This window comes from Stenella coeruleoalba, assembly GCF_951394435.1.
Source record: "Stenella coeruleoalba genome assembly, chromosome: 3".
Taxonomy (NCBI): domain Eukaryota; kingdom Metazoa; phylum Chordata; class Mammalia; order Artiodactyla; family Delphinidae; genus Stenella; species Stenella coeruleoalba.
Genome location: NC_137148.1, coordinates 111,451,853 through 111,474,431, shown reverse-complemented (window position 1 = coordinate 111,474,431; position 22,579 = coordinate 111,451,853). Strand labels below are relative to the sequence as shown.

Below are 22,579 nucleotides of genomic sequence, written 5' to 3'. Positions count from 1 at the left end.
CAATGTTGTGTTAGTTTCATCTGTACATCGAAGTGATTCATTTATACATATATATAGTCTTTTTCAGATTCTTTTCCCTTATAGGTTATTACAAAATATTGAGTATAGTTCCCTGTGCTATACAGTAGGTCCTTGTTGAGGACCAGGCTATTTTTCATTTCTGCTTTCTTTAGAATTGACCCTGTTCTTAGACTGTGATGGCAAGACAGCTGCAAACAGCTGCAAGATGACACCCTCACATCTCCAAGTCCATGAAAGGACAACATCTTTTTCTAGGCCGCTCAAATACCTGGTATGGCTCCGATTAGAACTCACGGCTTGGCTTGTGTCACTTCCCATCCCTAAACCAACTATTATGGAACTCTGAAAAGCGCACAATGCATTAGGCTGCTCTGATTGTCCAGGCCTGATTCACATGTGACTCCTGAAGTACCCAGGGTGAAAATGACAAGAGTAGTTCCTCAGGTGAAAGTTGGGTGGCTGTTACCAGAAGAGGAGAAATGGATACTAAGCAGGGGAACCACAACAGTTCTCAACAGGGAATAGATGTGTATAGGCAGGAATCCTTGGGCCTGGGTCTATACAAGACATCAGGGGACTGATGCATAGCTCTAGGATACAATGAGAATATGAGATACCACCCACTTCCAAGAAAATGTTGGATTGCATCAGAAACCCCCAAATATTGTCCACTTCACTGGGACTAGGTACATCATAGTTAATCAGTGTATAATCTGGGCACCCTGAAATCCACAAGAGTTACCAGCCCCTGCCTGGAGCAGGGGTCATCTGGCCCATGCCTCCTTACTCCCTGATTGTACTGTGTTCTCTCTGAGGGCAGAGACCACAACTTTCTCCCTTCTGTATCTGCAGAAATATTTTTAGAATGAATCATAACTTTTAGCAGGTGTGTGGAGCTTGATACCTTTTCAAACCTCTTTAACATCTACTATCATATTTGATTCTTTGTTCTTCTTTTTGGCTACCCAGGATCTGAACCCTCTTCCTGTGATGGGGAATTCCCCTCATTCTGAGGCAGAGCCCACTTCCCACCAGAGCGGCTGAAAGTACCACGTGCATTTGTTTCCCAGCCTCCCTGTGGCTGGGCAAGGGCCCGTGACCTAGGCTCTGACAATCAGACACACAGGCTCCAGATTGTGACCCAGGAGCTGGAGGCCCAAAGAAGCACTTGGTTATCGTGAGTGCAACAGGTCCGCGTTCTGGGGTGGTGGAGATTGTGACACCCGAGGGCATGGACAGGATGGTGCAGCCCAGCCTGCACATCCTAGTGCATGGTAGTAGTGGTGACAGTGATGGCAGCAAGGTCCTGACTGAGTACTGCACTGTGATCTGGGGCCCTGTTAGAAGTGGTGCAGTCTATGGAGCTGCTTCTTTGTTCTGCCCAGAGATTCTCGACTCTCTCAGCTGCTCAATATCCTTATTATTTTTTGGCTTAAATCAATTTAGCTTAAGTCAAGTAAGTTGACCTGCTTAAGTTAAGAGTCAATTTCTGTTGCTTGCAGCTAAAAAGTCTGACTGTTGTAATCCTTGAGATAAGACAACTGCATAATTCCCTTTTTCCAGATGGATAAATTGAGGCTCAGAGACTGGCCCAAGCTCATGCAATGTGCCAATTTCTGTGTTGAGACCAGAACCCTGGACTAAGTGGGAGAGACATACAACTGGCAGGTGGGAGCCAGGCAAGGAAGAAATTGCTAAGTAGAGCTGCCTCACCTGGTAGTAAGCCCCCTGTTACTGGAGGTATACAAGCAGACCTGGGGAGAGTGAGGGAGAGGCCAAGCAAAGTAACCCCAGTTCCCTTCTTCCTCAAGGGTTACACATGTTTTTATCTGCCCAACTTAGATTCCTCTTTGTGAACACAAACGTATTAAGGTGAAAACACAACTCCTGGTGCTGCAGCTTCAAATCCCCACAGTCTTTTTACCAACCCACCTGTTTCTGGCCCAAGACACAACAGCTGCTGCTAGTCCTATATCCCAGAGCAAAGTCATGGCATTTACTGGCCTCCGTCACTTTAATGAAAAAGCCCCTACACCAAACCAATACAAGCACAGACATTTGCAACTAATTATGGTATTGATGATCAGTCAAATTTCATTGCAAATTGCATGTTGAAATTGATAGTGGGCAAGTCATGAATAAACTGGTTGTCTGGAAAAGTGACACGGGCACACAGGACTAGATTAATAATTCAATTTAGACTCAGCCAGACACTCTGAAGAAGAGGAAGAAGCAGACTAGCATTGCCTCAAGATTGCTTGTTTACCCGGGTACCTCCTGCCAATGTGCCTTCTAAGGGAAGCTGATCCTCCTTTAGGATCCTCCCACTTTGGGAGACCACAGGGCGTTGAGCATTGCAGCCTTTAATTCTTGGTTTGCAAAATTGCAGCCTTGAGTGGTGTGGGGAGGAGAAGACTGCCCTATGTCTCATCCGATGTTAAGAAGTCCACTCAGGAGGCTTCTTGGAAAATGGATGCCTCCTGCTGCAGTGAACAGCGCTCTCGGCCTCCCATCTGTGGGTACTGGTCTGGGAGGACCCGTAACCCACCTTGAAAGCCCAGGTGGGGGACTTCCCTGGTGGCGCAGTGGTTAAGAATCTGCCTGCCAATGCAGGGGACACGGGTTTGATCCCTGGTCCGGGAAGATCCCACATGCCTTGGAGCAACTAAGCCCATGCGTCACACTATTGAAGTCCGTGTGACCTAGAGCCTGCGTACTGCAACTACTGAGCCCACATGCCACAACTACTGAAGCGTGTGCCCTCTAGGGCCTGTATGCCACAACTACTGAGCCCACGTGCTGCAACTACTGAAGCCCACGCACCTAGAGGCCGTGCTCCACAACAAGAGAAGCCACTGCAATGAGAAGGCCGTGCACCGCAAAGAAGAGTAGCCCCTGCTCGCCACCACTAGAGAAAGCCTGTGTGCAGCAACAAAGACCCAACACAGCCAAAAATAATTTAAAAGAAAAATTAAATAAAAAAGAAAGCCCAGGTGGGTTCCCCAGGTTAGGTATGGCTCCAGAGGAGTAAGCCCAGAGAAGGTAGGAAAGGAGCCAGAGGGCTCTTACAGAGCTCCGCACTTGTCCTGGTCACCACGGGGTTCCGGAGAGCTAAGGAGTCCAGAGGTGAGACAATGCATCGAGGACACAGGGTAGATGGGCAGCGTCCTCAGGACTGGGCCTTCCTGGAAAGTCACTGTGTCCCTGCACCTGGGGAGGAAGGCCGGAAGGAGACGCAGAGCAGGCAGAGTGCACTGGTGTTGGGGGGCAGGCACCGGTACACATGTATGATGCAGCCACAGTGGCCACCTTGACCCACCCAGGAGTGCTTCCCCCGAGCTGCTCAGCCACTCCAACTGCCCTGGCTCCAAAGGCCCATGCAGAGGAAAAGTCTTAACTTTCATCCTCTAATGGGGTTTAAAGCTCAAATGTCTACATGGGATGTGGGCGAGCTCTGGACCAGGCAGACTTGGTAAGCTTGGGCCTGATTGGAGGGGGGCAGCCATGATTCAGCTTCAGGAGACTGCCTAGAGACAATATGAGTGGGAATTCAGAAAAAGATTTAGGCCAGCGATATAAATTTGGAAGTTGTCAACAACCGAATTATATTTAAAGCCAGGACACTGGGGGAGATGAACAACAGAGTGAGTGGAGATAAGGGGTCTAGGGATTAAGCCTTAGAGATGAAGAAGTACCAGCAAAGGGGCTGGTGAAGGAGCAACCAGAGAGGCAGGAGGGGAACCAGGAGAGGGGGGTGATAATCCGGGCGCCAAGGAGGGACAGATGAACTCCCACATTCTATGAAGAGGCAAGGAAAGTGAGGCTTGAGATTCAACAATGTGGAGAACCCTTGACAGAGGCAGTCTTGCCGTAGCAGTGAGGGCTGATGGGAGCGGATGGGAGAAAGGAAGGGAGGAAAGGACTGGAAGGCGGCAAGGAGAGTCAGTTCCCTCCAGGAGTTGTGCCATAAATAGGAGCAGAGAAATAGGGTGACAGTTTGAGGGGGATATAAGGCCAAGAGAAGGTTTTTCTTTAAGGTAGAAAAATTACAGTATTTTTGTGCATTGATGGGAATAATGCTGGAGAGAGGGGAATTTTGATGATGCAGGTGAGAAGGGGGAATAAATGTTGGACTGAAGTCCTTGAGTAAACAGGTAGAGATGGCATCTGGTGCACAAAAAAGGGGGCTGTCCTTAAATAGGAGCACGGAAGGTTCACCCACATTAGCGAAATGGAAGGCAGAGTTGATGAGCACAGATGCAGGTGGGTGGAGGAAGTAGTGGTGGAGCCCATGGAACTTCTCTTCTATTTTCTTAAGCTAGGAAGAGGTTGTCAGCTGAGAGTGAGGTGGAGGAGGAGATCTGAGCAATCCGCTGGGAGAGAGGGTGTGAGGAGACTTGGGGATGAAGTATGATTGCTGGGAAGCTTTTAGGTCTCACTTAGGGAGGGTTGTGGCATTAATTTAAAGTGAGGCTGTGTAACAAAAAGGAAGCAGACTCACAGATATAGAGAACAAACTAGTGGTTACCAGTGGGGGGGAGGGGCAACATAGGGGTGAGGGAGGAAGAGGTACAAACTACTGGATGTAAGATAGGCTCAAGGATGTATTGTACAACACGGGGAATATAGCCAATATTTTGTAATAACTGTAAATGGAAAGTAACCCTTTAAAATTGTATACAAATCAAAAAATAATAATTAAAAAAGGTTCTAAACCACTTTAATAAATAAATAAATAAAGCGAGGCTGCTCAGCTCAGTTGTGGGTTTTTTCTTCAGTCCTGGGCAGCCTGTGGCTGCAGGTGGAGAGTAGCTAGAGGGTTGAGTTTAACCAGGGATGTGGTTTTGCCAGGTGACTATAGGGCAGTGAGGGGCAAGGGAGAGAGTATAATACTGCATCATGAACTCTGAGCTGGGTGAGGAGGGAAGTGGGGCAATGAACACTTGATTGGTTCCCCAAAGAACTGGTGGAGGGGGGTACTAGATGGAGTGAGCTGGAGAGAGAGGCAGTGTTTACTGGAGAACGGTATGCATGAAACTGAGGTGATGAAGGGAGTGCACTGACAGGTCACAACCAGTTTAAAGTCTGGGTATGGGAGTGAGAGGCTGAGGCACTGTGGAAGCCAAGATCATGAGGAGGAGACCAAGGGGTCTGTTTATTTACATGAATGCTGAAATAAAAACCAAGGCAGGAGTGGCCTTGGAGAGGGTGACTGTGGGCCAGGAGCTATAATCTTGAAGGAATGATGGAGAGTGACAAGGAAGTCTATAAATGACTGCAAAAAGGGGGAGAAATGGGTGGTCTTCTCTGATGATATGGCTTCCAAACATGGGTGTTTCTAAGGAGGAGGGCAAACTGTCTAGAAGTGGCACTGAGGAGCAAAATGGGCACCGCCCACTCCTAGACTCAGGGACACAAGGACCATTAGAGGGAAAACAGCCACCACTTGAGAGGCTGTAGGGAGAATGGAGTCCTTACAGGAGAGGCAGTTTTTCATTAGAGCAAGAAAGCAAAAGGGACATTTCGAAATGAAGTTGAGGATATGGGGGAGTTTACTGTTGCCAGATCATGAGTTTCAGCGAGTCCAGTGAAAGGGTTTCTGGACATGGGGTAGGCTGGGCAATGGGGTCAAAGAGGGAAATACAGAGCCACGTGGGGCTTAGCGTCCTGGGGTAAGGGATGCCCTGAGAATTCTGGGCCTCTTGTGGGGACTGATACGAACGGGGATGAAGGGACTGATGAAAGCAGCCTGAGGGGTCCGAGGCAGAGGGTGGTGGCCAGGTTGGGTTTGTCGGGAGGTGGGAGGAGACAGTAAAGGTCAGGAGCCCTCTTCACTCCTGCTGACGGTGGTCTGGAGGTCTGAGGAGAGGCAGTCTTCCCAGAGCAGCTGGAGCTCTGGGCTCCCTCTTACTCCCAGGTAGGAATATTAGTCAAAACACTCTTCATAGAACTGAGAGTAAAACCACAGACATGTCAATGAAAGAGAATTGCCCAGAAATAGACTCATATAGGGTATAATCTGTATATAATGAACTCGGCCCTTAAAACAGTAGAGATGAAAGCATATTTTCCTCCCCAGGGACAACTGGTTAACTGTTTGAGAAAAAACAAATCCAGATTTTACCTTTAGATCTTATACTAAATGAATTCAGGTAAATTAAAAAGCTAGTGTAAAAAGTGTGATATTAGTGTAAAGACAGAAACAGACCCACACCATACCCGATCAATTGATTTTCAACGGTACCCAGGCAACCCAACGGGGAACAAACGATCTTTCCACCAAATCATGCTGGAACTATTGGATAGCCATGTGCAACATAATGAATCCTGATCCTTACTCACACCATAGACCATATACAAAAGTTAGGTTGATATGGATTGTAAGCCTATATGTATGAGCCATATACAAAATTACACATACAAAGATACAAAAATGATACACAACTCAATTTTAAAATGGGCAAAAGAACTGAATTGAAGAAGACTTTACCAAAGAAGATATTTAGATAACAAACACACGAGAAGATGCTAAACATCATTTGTCATTAGGGAAATACTCATTAAAACTACATGCTATGGGCTTCCCTGGTGGCGCAGTGGTTGAGAGTCCGCCTGCCGATGCAGGGGACACGTGTTCATGTCCCGGTCCGGGAAGATCCCACGTGCCGCGGAGTGGCTGGGCCCGTGAGCCATGGCCGCTGAGCCTGCGCGTCCGGAGCCTGTGCTCTGCAGCGGGAGAGGCCACAACAGTGAGAGGCTTGAGTACCGAAAACAAAAACAAAAACAAAAACAAAAAAACTACATGCTAGAAGGACTAGCATTTAAAAAGACTGTCCAAATTAAGTATTGGCAAGGATAGGATCATTGGTTGCCCTAGAACAGATGGGTCTCAGAGGTACAGGAGGAAACACTGGGGAATTATGGGTATGTTGTATGAACATAGCAGAGTTTAACCTCTCTTCAGTACAGACATTTAGGTTGTTGCCAGTTTGGCCTTGTGTCAGATGCAAAGATGTGCCACCCAGATCCCTCCTCAAGGAAGGATTTGCTGTCCAGTTGCAGGGAGTGTGATCAGTCATAGCTTCTTCAGGGTCCACCTGAGCTACAGATAGTGCCTTGCCTCTTCCCAGAGCAGACTGCATGGTGTGACTGAACAAAGGAAGGATATAGAGGCTGGGCCATTTTTATCCGCTATAGGAGTATTCAGATGCAGAATATTTGCTCCAGAGTTCCCTACCAAGATGGCCTAGACTTCACTGAACCTGCATCACAGTTTGACTTCTGCTCAGTCCTGCTTCTCTCCCTTCCTTTCATAGATGCTGCTCCCTCATATCCTCAATGAACTTCTGGCACCCCAAACTCCATCTCAGCATCTGTTTCCTGGGAACCTGACCTGTGACAGGGCTATTACAACACAGCTTATGTGATCATTCTTGTCCATGTTTCCTGTCCTATAAGCACTCTTTCTGTAGGATATTTGCCTAGGCGTGGAATTGCTGGGTCATTAGAGTATGTTATTTACAGCTTAATTGAGTAATGCTGAACTGTTTTCCAAAGTGGTTGCAGAAGTTTGTGTAGATTTACATGGATGAATATTTCTGCTGATCCTTGGTATCGTGACTTTTAAATTTTATTCAATTTGATAAGTGTGTAATGGTATCTCATCATGATTTTAATTTGCATTTCCCTGATTATCAAAGAAATTGAGCACTGTTTTTTAACGTTATTGGCCTTTGAGTTTCTTATTTTTCAAAGTGCCTATCTTTTGTCCATTTTTCTTTTTCTTTCTGCCAAGTTATTTTTAAATTATTACTTATTTCTTTTAAAACCACTTTATTGAGGTATCACTGATATTAAAAAAAGCTGTACAGGGCTTCCCTGATGGCGCAGTGGTTGAGAGTCCGCCTGCCGAAGCAGGTGACACGGGTTCGTGCCCCAGTCCGGGAAGATCCCACATGCCGCGGAGCGGCTGGGCCCGTGAGCCATGGTCGCTGAGCCTGCGCGTCCGGAGCCTGTGCTCCGCAATGGGAGAGGCCACAACAGTGAGAGGCCCACATACCGCAAAAAAAAAAAAAAAAAGCTGTACATATTTAATGTATACAACTGGATGAGTTTGAATTGCCCATTTTTCTATTAGCTTGTCTTTTATTATTAATTCTAATGAGTTCTGGATAAAACCCTTTGTTAATCTTATCTGTTGCAGTTATCTTCTGCTATTCTGTAGCTTGCCTTTTAACTCCCTTAATGTCTTTGATGAATGGTAATTCTTCATTTTATTCACCTTTCTTTTGTAGTATTGCTTTTTGTGCTTTAAGAAAACTTTCCTTACCCAAGATTATGAAGATATTCTTCTACATTATTAATTTGAAACTTTACAGGTTTCCCTTTTATATTTAAGTCCATATGCCCCTGGAGTTGATTTTGGTGTATGGTGTGAGATAGGGGTCCAGTTTCATTCTTTTCAAAATTAATTAATTAATTAATTATTTTTGGCTGCATTGGGTCTTCGTTGCTGCGCGCGGGCTTTCTCTACTTGTGGCGAGCAGTGGCTACTCTTAGTTGCGGTGCACAGGCTTCTCATTGCAGTGGCTTCTCTTGCTGTGGAGCACGGGGTCTGCGCGTGCAGGCTTCAGTAGTTGTGACACGTGGGCTCAGTAGCTGTTGCTCGAGGGCTCTAGAGCGCAGGCTCAGTAGTTCTGGCGCATGGGCTTACTTGCTCCTTGGCATGTGGGATGTTCCCAGATGAGGGCTCGGACCCACGTCTCCTGCACTGGCAGGTGGACTCTTAACCCCTGTGCCACCAGGGAAGTCCCTCCAATTTCATTCTTTTTTGATATGGATATCAAATTGTTCCAGCCAACTCCATTGAGAGTCTGTCTTTTTGTCACTGCTACACGTGCCATCTCTGTCACAAATCAAGCATCTGGATATGCAGGTCTGTTTGCATAACTTCCTCTCTAGTCCATTGAATTGTCTATCCCCCAATCAATGCCATACTCTCTTAATTACTATAAATATATGGTAATCTGGTACAGCAATTCATCTAGCCTTGTTCTTCCTCTAGAATGACTTAGCTATTCTTGGTCTTTTGCATGTCCATATAAATTTAAGAATCATCTCGTCACGTTCCACAAAAAAATACTGATGAGTTTTTGAGTTTTTATTAGAAATAAAATTGAATCTGTAGATCACTTTGGGAAGAACGGACAATATTTGTAATATTGAGTCTTCCAATCCATGAACACCATATCTCCACTTATTGAGATCTTTAATTTCTGTCCATAATGCTTTCATTTTTTCTGCATTGGAGATTTACTCAACTTTTATTAGGTTTATTCCTAGTGATTTGGCATTTTTAATTGATATTACAAATGCTATCCTTTTAAAATTTTCTCTTTGTTGCTGCTATTAAGCACATTGATTTTTTTTAAGTCCAGGACACTTGCTGAACTCTCTTAATAGTTCTAATTATTGGTAGATTATTTTTTATTTCTTCTGTAAACTATCCTATCATCTATAAATAATGATAGTTTTGTTTCTTCCTTTTCCAGTCTTTATTCCTTTTCTTTCTTCGCTGTGCTGGCCATAAGCTCCAGTATAATGTTGAAAAAAAGTGGTAGTAATGGATATCTTTGTTTTGTTCCAATTCTCAAAGGGAAAACTTTCAATGTTTCACCACTAAGTATGATGCTTGCATTAGTTATTTTTCAAAAGAAGCTTTTAGAAAATTAAGGAATTTTCTTTCCAGTTCCAGTTTGGCAAAATTTTTTTTGACTTATTCATCCATTTGATTCAGTGGATGTTGAGTTTTATCAAATGCTTTTTCTGCATCTATTGAGATAACCATAAGGTTTTTCTCCTTTAATCTGTTAACGTGATAAATTAATGTTTTCAAATATTAAACAAAACTTGCATTCATAAAATTAATTATAACTTGATCATAAGATCCTATTTTTTTTCCTTTGATTTTTGCAAAACACCTCAAATTTTACTCATGGTACAAAAGTATTTAATAAGCACCACGTTGGTACAGAAAAACACACAGCCTATAGTTCATCCTTTAAAACCAGAACAGCCAAGTGAAAAGTCAGTAGAGATTCTTACTTCTACTTGAAATAAAAAATAAAAAACAAAACAAAAAAAGCTAAGGTACACATTAGGAACTGAACCACTATAGTTTTTCTTTCTAGAGATGTGACATCCATGTTTTCTTGTCAGTAATGTTCTATCAAACACTGTACTAAATCCAAGCAGACAGATTGCCAGTAAAGCTGTTTGCTATCTCCTACGGAGCTAGACCAGTGGAACACTGTCTTGGTAGGATTATTTTGACAGCAAGAAGGAAGTGCAGAGCCCCAACCCCAACAGAAAACCTAAGGAGCTGATTTACAAAGAAAGGGTTTTAAGCAAACCTGCACAAATACTAACATGCTCTAAGAAAAGGAAACCTTTTAGACCATTTCCAGCATACATTCATTGGTGCCCAGTAAAATAGGAACACCAACATAGAAAGCATTTTTGCTTTCATAACACTAATAGCCAAAAAGCACACAGCATATAATACTTTGATCTTGAAGTGGGTAATCATGGAAGTTCTAAGATTATATCCACTAGGTTAGCCTGAGTATTCGTCTATAAAAATATTTTTCCAAAAACATGTAAACGGGCTTCCCTGGTGGCGCAGTGGTTAAGAATCCGCCTGCCAATGCAGGAGACACGGGTTCAAGCCCTGGTCTGGGAAGATCCCAAATGCCGCGGAGCAACTAAGCTTGTGCGCCACACCTACTAAGCCTGTGCTCTAGAACCTGCGAGCCACAACTACTGAGCCCGTGCACCACAACTACTGAGCCTGTGTGCTGCAACTACTGAAGCCTGTGCTCCACAACAAGAGAAGCCACCGCAGTGAGAAGCACGTACACCGCAACGAAGAGTAGCCCCCACTTGCTGCAACTAGAGAAAGCCCGTGCACAGCAATGAAGACCCAACGCAGCCAAAAATAAATAAATAAATAAACTTATTTTTAAAAAAACCACGTAAACGAGAGTTATAGAAACTATGGAACTACATCAGGAGCAGCAGAAAGTGATACAAGGACTGTACATGTAAGACTAGGAATTGATTTTCACATGTACCTTCTAGGTAAAGGAAGGCTCTCTAAGTTGATTCCTACAGCCAAGATGAACTGTGATAGTAGGATTTTCAAAAATCTTGAGATGGTCAGCTAGCTTGAGTTAAACCCTAGATAAATACTCCCAGTCAAAAACCCCATTGAGACTGCAGGACTGAAACTCTGACCCATATAAAAAGCTGTGAGTCCACAAAAAGTCTCATGGGACATGCAAGGCCTGCTGGGCCAAGACAGTTGATGATGGTGGGTTCTTCCAACATGGACACACCAACATGTATGCTGGGGAAGTGTCCCCCAGGTGGAATGCTGGACTTGGGCTTAATGCAGGAGCCATACTCAGAAGCTCCTGAGAGACGTGTCTACTCGGGGAGGAGTACTAGGGTTACTGAAGACAAGAATGTGTCCCAGGAAAGTCAGCTAATTTTCTCCTGATCCATCAATACTTAACATTAACGAAGAGTTGCAGAACAGAGTCAGTCTTTCCAAGATGTATTCTTCTGACATCATTAGCCAAAGCCTCTCCCAGTCTATTGGGCTGGTGATGTCTAGAAAGATCCCATTACCTGGAGGTGGGACCTAGGGCCACAGATTGTTCTGGGAAGCTGGCATAGAAGATGATTTGCACAATGAAGTCACCACTAAACCGCTGCTTAAGTCCAGTCCCCAGCCTTCTTTTTCTGCTCAATAGTCCAGAAACATTTCTTTAAAAGCCAGAAGATCCGTAAACGTGAGCAGGATGTCGAAAATATCACCCGCCACTTCATCTATGGTGCTGTAAAGTTGTAATGAAAGCCGCCATGTTAAATCCAGGAATTTGCTCCAACAGCTGTTCTTCCATATACTTTTCTACCACAGAAATAGATTCTATAAAAATAGGTGTGTAGGTGAGCTTATTCTCTTGTGTCTTCAAACTCCTGGTAGTACCTGTCCATGAAATTCCTCTGTAATAACTGGAACTCATCATCCATGATAATGGCCTCTAAATATCCAACCACAGCATCAAATTCTGCATCAGAGGCGGAAAAGATGGACAGCGCGAAGCTCTCCTCCTCTAGGGCATGCATCACCGTGGCTGCATCCACCGCGCATGAGGGAGCGGGCCGCTGGCGGGCTACCCCGCCCACGCCCGCCCATGGCCCAGGCGTAGCCTCTGCTCTGCTCTGCAGAGCCCCAACCGGCATCCAGAAGATCTCGCTGCAGCTGCCGAGGCTGTGGCTTACGGCCCAGCCCAGTAGGGCCTGCGCATGACGCCCTGACCTCAGGCTCCCCGGCTGCAGCCAGCCGGGCCTCTAAGCCCTACCAGGCCTCACTAAGCTTGACGCTCCTAAATTTTTAAAATAATACTTTTCATATGATCTTAAATTTTGTTTAATAATCGGTCAGTTAGCATTTTTTATATCTGTGTTCATAAGTGAGATTGGCCTTTAGTTTTCCTATATTGATCCTGTCAGATTTGGGGGTTAGGGTCATATTAATTCCATGAAATGAGTTGAGGAGGATAGCTTTGGTTTTCTGGGAGTAGAAACTTCTAAACTTCTAGAATAGTTTGTGTATGAATGAAATTTTATTTTCTGTGAATGTTCACTATAATTCACAGGTAAAGCTATCTGGATTTGAAGTTTTCTTTGTGGGAAGATTTTAAATTACTGATTCAATAAAATATCTAGGAATAAACCTACATAAGGAGGTAAAAGGCCTGTACTTGGAAAACTATAAGATACTGATGAAAGAAATTGAAGATGACACAAACAGATGGAAAGACAGCTGTGTTCATGGATTGGAAGAATTAATATTGTTAAAATGACCATACTACCCAAGGCAATCTATAGATTCAATGCAATCTCTATCAAAATATCAAGGGCATTTTTCACAGAACTAGAACAAATAATTTTAAAATTTGTGTGGAAATGCAAAAGACCCCGAGCAGCCAAAACAATCTTGAGAAAGAAGAATAGAGATGGAGGAATCATGCTCCCTAACTTCAGACAATGCTACAAAGCTACAGTAATCAAACAGTATGGTACTGGCACAAAAACAGACACATAGATCAGTGGAGCAGAATAGAGAGCCTAGAAATAAACCCATGTACTTATGGTCAGACAATCTATGACACAGGATGCCAGAACATACAATGGAGAAAAGACAGACTCTTCAATAAGTGGTGCTGGGGAAACTGGACATCTACATGTAAAACAATGAAATTAGAACATTCTCTAATACGATATACAAAAATAAACTCAAAATGGATCAAAGACCTAAATGTTAGGCCAGAAACCATAAAACTCCTAGGAGAAAACATAGGCAGAACACTCTTTGACATAAATCATAGCAATATTTTTTTGGATCAGTCTCCTAAAGCAAAGGCAATAAAAGCAAAAATAAACCAATGGAACCTAGTTAAACTGAAAAGCTTTTGCATAGCAAAGGAAACCATCGATAAGACAAAAAGACAGCCTACTGAATGGGAGAAAATATTTGAAAATGATATGACTGATAAGGTGTTGATATCCAAAATATATAAACAGTTCATACAACTCAACATCCAAAAAACAAACAACTTGATTAAAAAATGGGCAGAAGACCTGAATAGACATTTTTCCAAACAGGATATGCAGATGGCCAACTTGCGCATGAAAAGATGCTCAACATCATTAATCATCAGAGAAATGCAAATCAAAACCACAATGAGATATCACCTCACACCTGTCAGAATGGCTATCATCAAAAAGAACACAAATAACAATGTTGGTGAGGATATGGAGAAAAGGGAACCCTCCTACACTGTTGTGGGGGTGCAAATTAGTGCAGCCACTGTGTAAAACAGTATGGAGTCTTCTCAAAAAACTAAAAATAGAACTACCATATGACTTGGCAATTCCACTCCTGGGTATATATCCATAAAAAACAAAAACACTAAATCAAAAAGATATATGCACCTCAACGTTCATAACAGCATTATTTACAATTGTCAAGATATGGTAGCAACCTAAATGTCCATCAACAGAAGAATGGATAAAGAAGATGTGAGATGTGTATATATTTACACATACATGTATATGTACACATATACACACAGTGAAATACCACTCAGTCATAAAAAAGGAATTAAATTTTGCCATTTGTAATAACATGGATGGACTTGGAGGATATTATGCTAAGTGAAATGTCAGACAGAGAAAGACAAATACTGTATGATATCTCTGATATGTGGAATCTAAAAAAATAAAACAAGCTAGTGAATATAACAAAAAAGAAACACACAGATATAGAGAATAAACTAGTGGTTACCAGTGGGAAGAGGGAAAGGGGGGGAGGGGCAATATAGGAGTAGGGGGTTAAGAGGTACAAAGTATTATGCATAAAATAAATAAGCTACAAGGATATATTGTACAATGCAAGGAATATAGTCAATATTTTGTAGTAACTATAAATGGAATATAACCTTTAAAAATTGTGAGTTGTGTAACTTATATAATATTGTGCATCAACTATACTTCAATTTAAAAAATAAATAGATAAATACTGATTCAATCTCTTTAATATTTATGAGACTATTCAGACTTTCCATTTCTTCATGAGCCACCTTGGATAAATTATTATTTCTAGGGATTTTTCCGTTTCACTTGAACTTTTTACATTTATTGGCATTGTTGTCCTTAATACCTTCTTAGTATCTTCTTTTTTTTTTTTTTTTTGGCAGTACACGGGCCTCTCACTGTTGTGGCCTCTCCCGTTGCGGAGCACAGGCTCCGGACACACAGGCTCAGCGGCCATGGCTCACGGGCCTAGTTGCTCTGCGGCATGTGGGATCTTCCCAGACTGGGGCACGAACCCGTTTCCCCTGCATGGGCAGGCGGACTCTCAACCACTGCGCCACCAGGGAAGCCCCTTAGTATCTTCTAAATGTGTATTGATCTCTAGTAATATCCCCTTCTTCATTCTTACTATTATTTATTTATTCTCTCTTTTTTCTTTATTTTCTTTTTTTCTTCATAATAAAGAGTATTTCAATTTCCTTATTTTTTTGAAAAATAAATTTTAATATTAAAAATTTTTATTGTATGTTTGGTTTTTATTTCATTAATTTCTTCTCTTATGTTTATTATTTCATTCTTCTACTTTGAATATAACTTCCTGAAATGCATCCTTGGCTCATATTTTCAACAATTCTTTTCAAATATGTACATTTAATGCTATAGATTTTCCTCTAAATACTACCTTAGGTATACTCAAAAATTTTTATACATAGTACTTTCGCTATTACTCAGTTGTTTTTCTTATGAATTTATAGAAGTTCTTTATATACTCTGGATACAGCCATTTACTAATTATATGTTTTGCAGATATTTTCTCTGACTCTGTATCTTGCCAGTTAATTCTTGTAATATTTTAATGAACAGGAAATTTTAATTTGAGAATAATTCAATTTATGTATTAATTTTATGATTTTTTGAGTGTGTCTAGCTTAATAAAATCTTCTCTCTCCTGAAATTATGGAGATATTCTCCTATAGTATCTTATAAAACTTTATATTTTTGCCTTTTCTGGCAAAGATTTATTTAAAATATTATAATTGCTGAAGCTGTGTAAAAAAATTGGCAGTGAACTTGAAGAATCTTACACATGTTGATTCCTCCCTTTTGACCCAAACACTCACTTCTAGGAATCAATCCTAAGTAAATGACAACTCATTTAGGAACTAGTAACTTAGGAAATAATAACTCACTTCTAAAAAACAATTTTAAGGATATTCATTATAGCATAATATAATAATAATTTCAGATGACTTAGATATACAGTAAAACAAAGTATATCTGTAATGAAATATTTGTAGCTGCTGAGAAATCATTATGGGATTCTGGGATTTCCACATAAACCTTAACTATTACTTCACTTCATAACAACAAAATATGTACATATTGTAATTTTAAAAATCTAATAAAATATTTTAGAATCACACTTTTAAATAGCTTTAAATCACATACACTAATGCTCACAAATGTAATTTTTTTATTGGGGTCAAATTCACATAACATGAAGATAACCATTTTAAAATGAACGATTCAGTGGCATTTAGTATATTTACAATGTTGTGCAACCACCACCTCTAAATAGTTCTAAACATTATCCTCACCCCCAAAAGAAACCCTGTACTCACTAAGCATTCCATACTCTCCATTCCACATTCCCCCCACCTCCCAAACACACACGCTGTCTAGCCCCTGGCAACCACCAATCTGCATTGTTTCTATGGATTTACCTTAATATATGGATATTTCCTATAAATGGAATCATACAATATATGACGTTTTGGGTTTGGCTTTTCACTTAGCATGATGTCTTTAAGGTTCATCTATGTTGCAGAATGTATCAGTACTTCATTCCTTTTTATGGGTGAATAATATTCCACTGTAGCTCACAAATGTTACTTTATTTTATTTTATTTATTTATTTATTTTGGCTGCGCCGGGTCTCAGTTGTGGCATGGGGGATCTTTAGTTGCGGCATGCGGATTTCTTAGTCGTGGCATGCATGCAGGGTCTAGTTCCCTGACCAGGGATCGAACATAGGCCCCTACACTGGGAGCATGGAGTCTTATCTACTGGACCACCAGGGAAGTCCCACATTTATTTTTTTAGTAAATTTATTTATTTATTTATTCATTTTTGGCTGCATTGGGTCTTTGTTGCTGCACACAGGCTTTCTCCAGTTGTGGTGAGTGGGGGCTACTCTTCATGGCAGTGCGTGGGCTTCTCATTGTGGTGGCTTCTCTTTTTGTGGAGCACGGGCTCTAGGCACACAGGCTTCAGTAGTTGTGGCACATGGGTTCAGTAGTTGTGGCTCGTGGGCTCTAGAGCTCAGGCTCAGTAGTTGTGGCACACGGGCTTAGTTGCTCCATGGCATGTGGGATCTTCCCGGACCAGGGCTGGAACCCTTGTCCCCTGGATTGGCAGACGGATTCTTAACCACTGCACCACTAGGGTAGTCCCCACAAATGTAAGTTTAACATTTAAAAAAAAACAAAAAGCAAAACAGCATACCAAACTCCATATAGAGCATGATGCCAATTTTGTATTTTAACATGTATAAGCATAGGAAAAATGGGAAGGAAATGCACTTAAATATTAACAGTGGTTATCTCTACTTAGTGGGATTATAAGTAACTTTAATTTTAGTTGTACTTTTCTGTATTTTCTTATTTTTGCAATATGAAAACCAAGTCATTTAAAAATATAAACATGAGGGAACACTTCCCAACTCGTTCTATGAGGTCAGTATTACCCTGGTATCAAAACCAGAAAACTATAGACCAATATATTTAATGAATATAGATATAAAAATCCTCAACAAATACTAGAAAACCAAATCCAATAACATATAAAAAGTTTTATAAACCATGACCAAATGTGATTATTTCAAGAGCACAGGTTGGTTTAACATCTGAAAATCAATTAATGTATATATTATAGCAATAGAATAAAGGACAAAAACCACATGATAATCTCAACAACTTCTGACAAAATTCAAGAGCTCTTTATGCTAAAAGCACTCAACAAACTAGGAATAGACAGGAACTTCCTCAGCCTGATAAAGAACATCTACAAAAAACCCTAATATCCTTTTTAATGAGGAGATGTTGAATGCTTTCCCCTGAAGATCAGAAATAAGACAAGAATGTCCACTCTCATCACTTCTATTCAACACTGTAATGGAATTTCTAATCAGGGCAATTAGGCAAGAAAAAGAAATAAAATGTCACTGGACCAGAAAGAAGTGAAACCATCTTTATGCACAGATGACACAATCTTGTATATAGAAAATCCTAAGGAATCCACTAAACATCTATTAGAACTAATAAATAAGGTCAGCAAGTTTTCAGGATATAAGATTAATAACAGGGACTTCCCTGGTGGTCCAGTGGGTAAGACTCCGTGCTCCCAACTCAGGGGTCCGGGTTCAATCCCGGTCGGGGAACTAGATGCTGCAACTAAGAAGTCCGCAGGCCACAACTAAGACCTGGCACAGCCTAAATAAATAAATATTTAGAAAATATTATCTTAAAAAAAAGATCAATATACAAAAGCCCATTGTATTTCTCTATACTAGCAATATAAGCCAAAAATGAATTAAGAAAACAACACAAAGAATAAAATACTTAGTAATAAATTTAACCAAGGAAGTGTAAGATATATACTGAAAACTGCAAAGCATTTTTTAAAGAAATTAAAGATCTAAATAAGTGGAAACACATCCCATGTCCATGGATCAGAAGACTTAATGTTGTTGAGATGGTAATCTATAGACTGAATGCAATCCCCATCAAATTCCAATGGGCGTCTTTGCAGAAACTGACAAGCTGATTCTAAAATTCATGTGGTAATACAATGGAGCAAGAACAACCAAAACAAGCTGGGGGAACAAAAAAGGAGGACTAACACGTCCTGCTTTCAAAACTTATTACAAAGCTACAGTAATCAAGACTGTGTGATACTGGCATAAGGATGAGACATATAGATCAACAGAATAGAACTGAAAATTCAGAAATAAACTCTTACATTTAAGGTCAACTGATTTTTTTTTTTTTTTTTTTTTTGGCCACACCACACAGCTTGCAGGACCTTAGTTCCCCCACCAGGCATTGAACCTGGGTCCTCAGCAGCAAAAGCACAGAGTCCTAACCACAGGACCACCAGAGAATTCCCTAAGGTCAACTGATTTTTGACAAGGGTATCAAGACAGTTCAACAGGGGAAGAACAGTCTTCAACAAATAGTGCTGGCACAACTGAATACTCACATGCAGAATGAAGTTGGATCCCTACCTCACACCATATAGAAAAATTAACTCAAAACAGATCAAAGACCTAAATGTAACAGGTAAAACTCTTAAAAAGAAAACATAAGAATAAATATTTGTTACTTGGATTAGGCAATGGCTTCTTAGCTATGAAATCAAAAGCACAAGCAACCAAAGAAGAAAGAGATAAACTGGACTTCATCAAAATAAAAAAAATTGTGCTGCAGAGAGCATAATCAAGAAACTAAAAAGAACAACCCAAATAATGGTAGAAAATTTTTACAAATCATGTATCTGACAAGAGACTTGTATCTAGAATATATAAAGGACTCTTACAACTCAATAATAGAAAGACAAATACTCAGTTTAAAAAAATGGGCAAAGGATGTGAATATACATTTCTTCAAAGAACACAGAGTGCAAATGGCCAATAAGCACATGAAAAAAACATTCAACATCATTAGCCATTAGGGAAAAGCAAATCAAACCATAATGAGATCCTCTGTCACATTACTTGGGTGACTCTAATCAAAAGGACATATGGAGTGAGAGTTTGGGGTTAGTAGATGCAAACTATTATATATAGAATGGACAAATAACAAGTCCTATTGTATAGCACAAGGAACTATATTCAATATCCTGTGACACACCATGATGGAAAAGACTATAAAAAATAATGTATATATATATGTATAACTGAATCACTTTGCTGTACTGCAGAAATTAACACAACACTGTAAATCGACTATATCTCAATTAAAAGAAAAGGACAGATAATAATAAATGTTGGCAAGGATGTGGAGAAATTGGAACCCTCACGCACCGCTGATGTGAACGTAAAACAGTGCAGCTTCTTTGGAAAAACAATATGACAGGTCCTCAAAACATTATACATAGAGTTACCATATAAACTAGCAATTCTACTCCTAGCAATATACTCAAGGAAATGAAACTATATGCCCATACAAAAACTTGTATATGAATTCCATAGCAGCATTATTCATAATATCCAAAAAGTAGAAACAACCTAAATGGCCATGAACAGATGAATGGATAAACCAGATGAAATATATCCATACAATGGAATATTATCCAGCCATAAAAAGGAATGAAATTTTAATATATGCTACAACACGGGTGAACATTGAACACATTATGTAAGTGAAAGAAGCCACGTACTGTGTGAGTCCATTTAAATGAAATATCCAGAACAGGCAACTCCATAAAGACAGAGAGTAGATTAGTGGTTATCTAGGTCTAGAAGGGGGGCGTGAGGGGAAAAGTAAAATGACTCCTAATGGGCATGGTTTTCTGAGGAGGAGGGTGATGAAGTGTTCTGAAATTGATTGTGGTGATCGTTGCACAATTCTGAATCCCCTAAAAACCACTGAATTGTATACTTTAAATAGGTGAATTGTATGGTGTGTGAATTAGATCTCAAGCAAGCTGTTTATTTTTTAAAACTTCAATGGATCTGGGACTTCCCCGGTGGTGAGTGGTTAAGAATCCGCTTGCCAATGCAGGGGACACGGGTTCGATCCCCAGTCTGGGAAGATCCCACATGCTGCTGAGCAACTAAGCCTGTGTGCCGCAACTACTAAGCCTGAGTGCCACAACTACTGAAGCCTGCGCACCTAGAGCCCGTGCTCCACAACAAGAGAAGCCACCGCAATAAGAAGCCCACGCACCATGACGAAGAATAGCCCCCGCTCACCACAACTAGAGAAAGCCCTTGCACAGCCAAGAAGACCCAACGCAGCCATAAATAAATAAATAAAAATTAGAAAAAAAAAACCCACAAAACTTCAATGGATCTGACAGTCAGGAGGACTCTGGTGACACCCAGCCAAAGCCATTCCAGTGCCATGTCGGGGTGCTGGAAAGTGACAGGCTGGGGAGTAACGTGAGCGAGGAAGAAAGGAAAATACTTGCAGAAGACTCAGGAGGCTCATCTGTCGACGAGCAGGAGTGAGGCCTGATGCAGGGGAGGGCTTAGGGGTTTGCAGGCCCCCATGAGACACATTCTATTCCTAAGCCTGAGATCCAGTTCCTCAGAGAAGATGGTGATGATGACTCTGTGGGCCTCTCCAGACTCTATCCTGATGCTGGCTGGACTGGCCAGGCCAGGCCAGTCCTCTCTTCTCTATACCACTAAAACTTAGCAACCTGGAAAGGCTTACCACACACCCTGCCTCATCTTGGAGCCCTTCCCTGGAGGTGCTAGCTCCCACTGACCTCTTGCTTCTCAGCATGCTCTCACACTACACACAAGATGTCCTCACCATACTATATCTTACAGTTTACTGAAGCAGCTTCCAAGTATGGGGAGGATGCAGGAACACACACACTGCTTCCCTAGCCTGTGAGGACAAGGGGACCCAGGCATGGTTCCAGCTTATATATCCCTGACTCTTAACTCCCACCTGCTCAAGCAGGGCTTCTGCAGCCCCCTGCTTGGTGCCCCAAGGATTTCTGGGAGCTCCAGGGAATGCTCTGGAATAGTCCAGGAAGGTCCCATGCAGGGTCTGCTGTCTCTTCCCTATGCTGTTCTTCTGGTCACTCTGTCTCCCAGTGAGGATGCAGCTCTTGTTGGTGTTGGTTATGCTTTGTCAGAGGGGTCCCTGAGCAGCATAGCTTGGATGTCACTACTTCACTAAAGCAGTGAGAAAGCCCAGTTTTTAAGGACTACCTTTGCTCTTGTGCTTTCTATGGAGTCAGACATTCGGCCATATGAAGCTTAGCTCAGGGTATGTCCTAGTGGAGGAACTACATGGAGTGCAGCCTCAATCAGCCTTAATGCTACAGCTTATAACCTCGAAGTCAGTATGTTCTCTACATAGGCCATGGGATTCCCTAACGATGACCAGGTATCCCTGATTCACTGATGCTAACCTGGGGACCTGATTTGAGGAACAGGATATTGCTTGTAACCCAGAATCGTGAATCTGCTAAACTCATTCATAAAGATCTCTCTTATGACCATCGCCCCTTGCCTGGGCTTCTACAGGTTGACCTCCCTTTGAGGAGATGGTCATTGAATCTGGGTTTCTAGGAAAACCATGTTTTCCTTGGTGACTACATGTGCCATCCATTCCACCTGGACCAGAGCCAGCGAGTAAGATACACTTGGGCCCTAATGTTTTCAGAAGAGCACCAAGTCCCATGGGGCTGGGCTTAAGGTGGGAGAGGGCCTTCTGCATACCCTGTCCCCCTCTTGAAGAACAAAGATGCTTATTAATTAGCATATGAAAGAAAGGCTCTGATAAAGCCTACAGTAAATGCTATTTAAGTCTTTTGAATGCAGTGCTTCCCAAACATATTTTTCCATGGGACCCTTTTTTTTGTCCACCCCACCCACTATCATCCAGGGGCACATCACCCTAACCGTAAAGTCCAGAACTTATGACTGGCATTTTGGGCCCACCCTACAGATTTCACTGGTCAACCTCTCTCCTCTCCTGCCACCAGTCCTCTCCACATCTTGCATGTTCTCCTCCAAGACATAGCCCACAGCTGTCTCCACCTGCTGGAGCCACCTGTTCCCTTAAACACCCAAAGACCCCTTTTCCCACCTCATACCCACTGCTGGCTACTGCTTCCAACCTTGAGTATCCTTGAGTACCCCTGGATGCCC

The 22,579-nt window shown here is 41.8% G+C and overlaps 1 protein-coding gene and 1 pseudogene across 9 annotated transcripts in view; both read right to left on the bottom strand.

Moving 5' to 3' along the window:
- The window catches only part of JADE2 (jade family PHD finger 2), a 139,984-nt gene that overhangs the window by 71,389 nt on the left and 46,016 nt on the right, over window positions 1-22,579 (bottom strand). The window lies entirely within an intron of this gene.
- Window positions 11,185-12,222, bottom strand: LOC307185106 (ADP-ribosylation factor-like protein 2-binding protein; annotated as a pseudogene). Its single transcript has one exon. The product of its transcript is annotated as an ADP-ribosylation factor-like protein 2-binding protein (transcript).